General features: G+C 39.1%; 1 non-coding gene across 1 annotated transcript; it reads left to right on the plus strand.

Moving 5' to 3' along the window:
• The first annotated feature begins 8053 nt into the window (after positions 1-8053).
• LOC125360336 lies at positions 8054-8162 on the plus strand. The gene has a single exon (XR_007212724.1). It is a non-coding gene; the product is annotated as a U6 spliceosomal RNA (small nuclear RNA).
• The last annotated feature ends 594 nt before the right edge of the window (positions 8163-8756 follow it).

Consider the following 8756-nt stretch of genomic DNA (forward strand, 5'->3'; position numbering starts at 1 on the left):
CCCAGGCTGGCTTCAAAATGTGACCCTCAGATCTCAGCCTTCTAAGTAGTTAGGGTTATAGGCATGAGCCACTGGCACCCAGCCTCTAGCCCTGTGTTTTTCTCATCATATTTTTTGGATATGGAGTCCAGTAAAACTTTTCTGCCCTATCTGGCCTTGAGCTAAAATCCTCCAGATCACAGCCTCCTAAAATATTTGTGGCTACAGGTAACTCCAGTACCTGGCATAATAACAATTTCATTTTTCAACATCCTCCAACAATCAATCCAATTTATGGTTTAAACAGTTAAGTGTGGATTAGGTTTCAGGTAAATAGGTTCTCACTAAGCTAATTACTTTTCATAGGCCTTGGTAGTTCAGAGTACTGAATTTATTCATATACTAATCTAGATATTATCTAATACTGTAGAGCTTTCCTGTCCAGGCTGGTGTCCTTGCTATAAGGAAAATGTGTCATACTATAGATTTAGTCACACAGAAAGACCATAATAGAGAAAAAGCAGCCCTTCTGAACAACATTATGTGAGATGTCATTGTATCATGTGCATCACTGTATAGATGTCTCATTTGATCTTCAAAAACAGTGAGCAAGGCTTCCTTCAGCATAGCGCTGGGACTGCCTGAGAGTGAAAGCCTAGAGGAGCACTGTCTTGGGATGATGGCATCCCCGGAACCTCTGAACATTGAAGATGTAACTGTGAACTTCACCCCCAAAGAGTGGGACCTGATGAACGCAGCACAGAGCAAGCTGTGGAGAGATGTGATGTCAGAGGTTGCCTGTCTGCTGGAGTACCTCAGCATTTCCGTTCCACATGGCAAAGATGGCCATCTTTACATAGAACAAGTCAGCGGTAAGGTCCCCATGACCCCGTCAGTGCAGAAATCTCTTTATCGGCAAGACTCACTTGACAGGAATGACTCTATAGAAACAAAGACTCACAGTGCTTCATTGACACAGAGTTTGCTAAAGGATGCAGAAGACATCTCCTGTGTTAGCCTACACTGGGGAGAGAACCACCACGAATATTCACGTACTCCTGAGCACCTGGAACACAAAGAAATTGATTATATAAATGGCAATGGCTTTGTGAAGAATTCATTAGACATTTGACAATGCAGTAAGTCTCTCAAGGAAAACAGACAGTGTGACTGAGGTCTATGTGCTAAAGTCTTCGATGAGAACAATGAATGCTGTAAACACAATGTAATTCACACTGGTGGGAAATCACATGTTTGTAGTTTGTGTAGGACAGCCTTTGTTCCGTCAAAGTTCAGTCACCATACGACTGCACAAAATGGAGACAAAGCGTGTGGGTATAGTGACCTGGGGCATGTACTGGGTCAACCCAGGGAGCTCAGTTGGCAGGATGGAGGAGACACTAGACAGGAAGTTGATGACAGCCACCTGTGTACTGCCCTCTCCATTCAGCCAAGTCACTTCCGGCAGCAGGAGGACATGATCACTGGAGGGGGGGCAGATGAAGGTGCCTTCTGTGTGTGGGAAGCGGTCACTCAGTCTTCTCATTTTGGAAATCAGGAAGGAGCACATGCTGGAGAGAAAGCACAGGCGTGTCCTACCGGTGGGGAAGCCTCCCAAAGGCCAAGTGACATTAAGACACATAACAGAACACATACTGAAGAGAAACGGCATGAATGTCACATCTGTGGGAAAGCCTTCAAAAGGCCAAGTAACCTTAAGGCACATAGCATAGTGCACACTGGAGAGAAACCCTATGAATGTTGCACCTGTGGGAAAGCGTTCACTAGGACATCTCGTGCCAAACATGAGAGAATACACACTGGAGAGAAACGCTATGAGTGTCACTTCTGTGGGAAAGCCTTCAGTCTGCCATCTGATCATGCAAGACAAAAGAGAGCACACACTGGAGAGAAGACCTATGACTGTCACACATGTGGGAAAGCCTTCAGTCTGCCATCTGATTGTGCAAGACATGATAGAATACACACTGGAGAGAAACCCTATGAATGTCACACCTGTGAGAAAGCCTTCACTGTGCAATCTTCTCGTGCCACACATGAGAGAATACACACTGGAGAGAAGCCCTATGAGTGTCACTCCTGTGGGATAGCCTTCAATATGTCATCTAAGTGCCATACATGAGAGGATACACACTGGAGAGAAGCCCTATGAGTGTCACTTCTGTGGGAAAGTTTTCTTTTTGCACTCAAGCCTTTGTTACCATATGAAAGTACACACTAGAGAAAAAAATGGTGCGTGTCATCAGTGAGTGAAATCATTCAGTATTTCATTTCATCCTTGCCAGGATGAGAAATGAGAGCAATCACACAAATGCAACCTGTGTGTGGAAGGTTTTGGTACACCCTGTAACCTTAGAAAGTAAGAGCAATCCTCCCGGAGGGAGAACTCAGGAGTCTCATCTGTGTGGGAAAGTCTTCAGTCAATCAACTCATCTAAGACAGCACAAGAGGACATGTACTAGACAGAAACCACCGATAGAAACCATCTTTGTGAGAGGCTTTAGGCCTGACTATCCGTGGGTGAGAAAAACTATGAACATCACAGCTCTGGGAAAGCCTTCAGTTATCATGGAGGGTTGGCTCCCTTAAAGAATAAACAGTGGAGAGAAACAGTGAGTGTCACTCATGGAAAATCTGTGAACTGATCTACTTCTCTTATATAGAATCAAACATTGCACACTGATGAGAATCCACAAAAACATTTTTCATGTGAGAAATCCTTCTGTCTATAGTCAGCCCTTCAATGTAATGTGGGAATACAGAAAGGAAAGAATATAGCTATGTGGGGTATGATATCTTACTTGTATATTATGCACATAAGAACTATGACTATGACTCAACTTTCAGTGAAAATTTATATATGATGACCTAGAACAAGAAAAGCCACCTAGAGACCCAAACTCAGTTTTGCTAGTCAGTCCCTATGCACAAACACATTTAAAGAGGTATGTGTGTAATCTGCTTGGATTCTAGCGAATGTAGGAGTCTGGAGTTATAATGTTAGTTTCAAATACCCTAAGGGCCTTAGCAGGAAGGAAACTCCTAATCCATACTTAATGGAGAAACCTTTCCATCTATGATGTTTTTGTATGTGTGTTTTGGTTCTTTGTTGGTCTTCTGGCTTGAACTTGGTATGAGGGCTGTCAACTATCCTTTAGCTCTTTTTTCTCTAGGCTAGCCCTCTATCATTTGAGCCACAGCCCCAGTTCTGCCTTTCTAGGCTAACTGGAGAACTTACCTGGCCTGGCTGGCTTTCAATTTTGATCCTTAGATAATCAGCCTCTTGAGTTGCTAGGATTACAGGCATGAGCCAACAGCACTGGGATACAATGTATTTGTAAGTAATAGGAGAGCATATCACTTGACATACCTCATTTGTCTTTAATTTTGTGAACAAATTCTCATCTAAGCACCAGGTATGGCATGCAAAAAAACCCCTGAAGTAACAACTTCTAAAAACACTAAGTATTCCATCTAAATGAATGATGAGCTTTTATAATTGATAGCTTTTTTATTTTACAGCCAAGTTTGTGGCATATGTAATGTTCCATATTGTATATGATGTTTAGTGTCGTGAGTGATGAAAATCTCAGAGTGGATAACGATGTAGTTTTCAACAGTAAGATTCACTGAGGAAGCTTGATCTTACAAAGAAAGTAGAGTCATTGCTGATTTATTGGATGTTAAAGTGTCTTTAAACAATATATAGATATGTATGAGTATGTATGTACAAGAGTGAGATTGCATACAATTAATAAGGAATCATCACATGTAGATTTGGATGAGATGCAATCCAAACTAAAGGTCAACCAGACAGAACCTAATTTTCAGATAGAATTAGAAATACAGATATCAAATAATTGAGAGACTAGTTTGAGAAGATCTGACATTTATTTTGTTCTACTTTTTATCATGAAGTTTAACCCAGAACATTGGTCTGAACTCCTTGATAGGTGGGAAGATATTGAGCCCATACTTTGGGCCATCGCTTCCTTCAATATCCTTTCCACTGAAATAATTTCCGACTTCTTCACATTAGCAGAAATCCCCAAATGTGCTGAGAAACACAGCACAGGGTTTTCTCTCCTTCCCAAGTGTCCAGGAATGCCACAACTATGTCAAAAGTGAGTGACTGGGTATGCAGTCTAAGGCATTTGGGGCTTCTCGGTCCTCCTCAGTACATGGGTGTTACCATGTCTGTTGGTCAGGCCCTCAGAATACTCCTGATGTTTGTCCTTAAACATCTCCTTTGGGCAGAGTAATGGTGGCAGCTCCTCTAAGTCAAATTATTATGATAGCCCTGAGGTAACTTAAATAAAATATATGGAAAGTGCCTAGCCCAATTGTCTCAGATATGTAATCCCAGCTTGTCAGGAGGCTGGGAACAGAAAATTATTTGAAGCCAACCCAGGAAGGAAGTCTATGAGACTCTTACTGACTGCCCCAAAGTCAGCTGTGGAAACAATGGCTCAAGGGGTAGAGTGCACACAGAAAAGGCTGAATGTTCTGGTTGTTTTGATATGAATTTATCAATTAACACTGATTCTGACTGCAGTCAGGTCACATCGGAAGGAAGGTGTGCCATGAAGAATTGGGCTATGCTACTCCAGGACACATTGGCGCTCTCAGCTTCTTCAAGCTTTTTTTAATTGGCCTTGATTTATCATCTTCAAGGTCACTGACCTTTAGGAAAGGAGACATAAAATGTGAAAGGGAACTTCGGTTCTATGAGATGCAGTGATGACAAATAATGAATACGTGTAAACACTGAAGGATATTTTTTCCTTTTTTAAATTTAAAAGAATTTGAGGCAAGTAATGGGGAAGATGTTACTGTTTCTCTCATAGGTACCTGGTTATGCTCACTCCCCATGCAGCTGCATCATATTCATTTTTAATAGGAGCTTTAAATACAGTTGATTAGTTTTAGTTAGAAGCTTTAAAATTTTATAGCTTTCAGATGCCAGCTTAAAAAATCCCTTACTTATTTTTCAAAGACATCTTTCCTCATCCCTATTTTTCTATTCAAATTTTAGATGCAGATAGTTTTGCAGTGTAGAAATAAGAACACTAGACTCTGAATCTGAATACCTGCAAGGGCAAAATGAAATGCTGAATACAATTGACCTCTGAATTCAGTGTGGTGCATATGGGAAATATTAGTGTAAGACTCTGAGTTTTATTGACTGTCTCTGCATTCTGAGTTAAGATTTACTCTATCTAAGGAAAGCTGTGTACAGACATAAATCCACTTTGAAGAAGATTGTTACAATATAATCCAATGTGGGCAAAAATGATAGGAAATTTACACAGAGAAATCCAAGGACAGAGCTCACAGATACGATTCTGGGGATGTCATTTGTTGTCTCTATTTTCCGAATATTCACAATAATGCCTCCCTATGGGAATCCTAGGACCCCAAGGGACATGTGGAAGGATCTAGACTTCAGACTTAGGAAAGAAAGATGAAACTATTCTTTCTTACTGTATACATTATGACTAATTTTCCTCTTTACTTACAATGTATTAGATATCTCACATTAGCATATAGGTCTTATAGGGTTTTGGAAAATTTCTATGTAGCGTGGAAATGACTAATTTCAACTTCCATTTAGTAATCAGTGTTTCTGTTGTTTATATTACAATATTGCAATGAAAATTATTGTACTGATTTCATTCATTTATTCACTGAATAGACACTTACTGAGTGACCACTGTATGTCAAGCATTACCCTAAGGTATAACAAAAATGAACAAGAAATACAGAACAAACATATACATAGTTCCTTCACAAGTTGGGGTCAGGAGGAGTTACAAACTTTAACTAATTTAAAAAATCTCAGTAATCAAGATAAAGAGTAATTTAATGCAATATTTTAAAACCATTAATTACTTTTTAATTGATTTTTCAAGTTGAAAAATTTTATACTAAAATATTACAATTTAAAATAGTCAGCAGTTAGCTTTGACTCTAGTAAAGGATATGACATAAACAAAATTTATCATTATTACTCTTATTTACATGTTGTTATGGAAGGAAATAAGAGGGCATTGCAGGCAGGATCTTGTGTTGAGTTAGGTTTGAACTGTAACCTGCAAGTTGGCGATCCTAAGAAATGAATTCTGAGGGCTAAGTATTGGTAGTGAATGCTGTATGTGAGGCAGAGGTACAAAGTTCTCTGTGTAAGGTATGCCTGAACAAAACGTGAAGGCTATCAAGAAAACAAACTACCTCATGGCCTGCCTCCCCCACTCCCCCCACTATCCTGACCCACAGACTTTGACTCCTACAAATCCTACTAGATTACTAATTGTCACTCCAGGCTCATTTAAAGGGAAGGCAGCAGACTTCCTCTGTAGAGTTTTGACAGAGTTGACTACACAGAGGATGTGCATGATTTTACCTGGCCAAGTATTTCTCACCTCTTTTGTTATCAGAGAACTATTCTAATCTCTTACCTTGCAGTTGTGTAGAAAGCTGTTTTATGATCAAAGATCTTCACTGGAGGATTAAGCTGTGCTTAATAAAGTCTATAATTGCATTACGGAAAAAGAAAAGAAAAACTGGAGGCAAAAGGACTGGGGCTCACATGATAGAAGGCTTGCTTCACAACACAAGCTCTGAGATTAATCCCTACCTCCAACCCTCTACTCAAATAAAAGGCAAGTCTGAGATTAACATTTAGGGAACTGTTAGGTACATTCTTGCTCTTGGATCATCACATGGGAGGAAAGTGAAAGAAGCTGCATTTGTTGAGTGAGAGAATGAGCTGTGGTTGTCTCATTGGGTGACTTATCAAGTCTGCTGTGATAAGACAAGATGGCTGGGCTTAAACACTTTATGTCACTAAATTGCTGGACATGAACCTCCTAGGCAGTTTTTCCAGGACTAGATGACTTCAGGGAAGATAACCCGTGGAGGAGTATACAGGCTTGCTTTCATGAATAACATCTGTGGTAATAAGTCATCCATTCCTGGGTAGCACATGAGAACAATGGATGCTTTCTGGTGGAAACTGTGGCAAAAGAAAGGAGGCTTGAAGTGGGATGAAAATGTTGAATGGATGACACAGATCAAGATGCATTGTGTACACAAACTTCTTTTCTTAAGTGGCAAAAAATTCCAATACGTATCCTAAAATTTTAAGAAAAGTGAGGGCAGGTGTTAGATTGAAGGAATGGGTGAGAAGGTTGAAAGGGATGATATTGATCAAGATGCACTGTAGCCATAAATTATTTTATGGATTGGCAACTTCTTTGTGCAACTATTTAAAGATATTTAAACTAGTGAGAAGAAGAATCATAGTAATATGAACAGTCATTTATAAAACTCCTGCGTAATGCCAAGCAGTGGTTCAGGATCTGAGAATACAGCAGGGGATGGAGATAAGGCTTATGGGATGCCATGTTTGCATTAAGGCTTTCCAGGGATTATTTGTTCCTTAATTCCCACTGGATTTATAAGTATAGTTCTACAGATAACACTGAGGTTTTGAGATTTTGCAGCTTAACCTGGGTCATAAAGTTAATAGGAGTCAGAAGTAGGATCGAAACTGTAAGTTGCCATTACACACCCATGTCAGCTAAGTATTACCCCATTATTATATCCATGTTAGACTAGTTCTGAATGATTCCAGGCTCCTAATAGTGTAATTGTTGGATCAAAGTGTATGCACATATCAAAATGTTGGTAGGTAACTAACCAAGTTATCCTCAAACAACAAAAGAATGTACATAGTCCCTTGAAGTCTATTGGAATACACATGCTTATGCTACCATGTGAAAATGGAATATAACTTGTTTTGATTTGTCTTTTCCCAATAACCAATAAGGTTGAATCATTTTCTCAGTTGCCAAGTTGGAAGTATCTTTTCCTTGTAATTGCCTATTTGTAAACTTTGTATCGTTTTAATAATTTTTAATATTTTAACAGTGTTTATTTCCTTGCTTCTAATGAGCATGGTGAACAGTTTTTCAATCTTTTATTTTTAATTTGTGTATTCATCTTCCATTACATAAACTTAAAAACTTAGTGAGTCAAATCTGTCTCTCTTGTGCTTGCTTCAGTGGCACACACACACCAAAATTGGAAGAATACAGAGAAGATCGTCATGGTTCCTGTGCAAGAGTGACATGCAAATTCATGAAGAATTCCATATTTTTATAAATATGTTGAATGGAAAGATAGAAAGCCTGCACAAGGCAATGCATGAGTTTGATAAGGCTAACCAAAGATTGTTTATGGAATCCACAAGCAGAAAGTTAAATGAGTTCCAAGAGAAGGAAAGGGAATCAATGAAAATACAGTCACTCATGAGAGAAGATCAGAAAATGAAACCAAGGAGGTAAAGAAGTCCATAGAAGACTTAAAGCTTCAGTGAGGAGATTAAAGTCATCAAAAATAAGCAATTAGAAGGTAGAAATATAAAGAACAAAGTAGAAAGTCTCGAAAGCAGATTAAGCAAAGCAGAGTCTCTGGAACTGAAGAAAGTCTAGATATTATGGTGAAAGAACAGAAAATTATTCAGAACAAATGCAAGAATCAAGAAACATCCTTACGGGAATGTCAAGATTCAATAAGAAGACCTAATTTCAGGAAAATATGAATTGTAGAAGGGCATGAGAAGGAAGCTAAAGAGATAGGAAATATATTTAACAGAATTCTAGCAGAGAACATCCCTAACATACAAAATAATAGACCCTTTCAGATTCAAGAACCTTTTTTTTTTTTTTTTGGCCAGTCCTGGGCCTTGGACT

This window comes from Perognathus longimembris, chromosome 11 (assembly GCF_023159225.1).
Source record: "Perognathus longimembris pacificus isolate PPM17 chromosome 11, ASM2315922v1, whole genome shotgun sequence".
NCBI classification, from domain to species: Eukaryota; Metazoa; Chordata; class Mammalia; order Rodentia; family Heteromyidae; genus Perognathus; species Perognathus longimembris.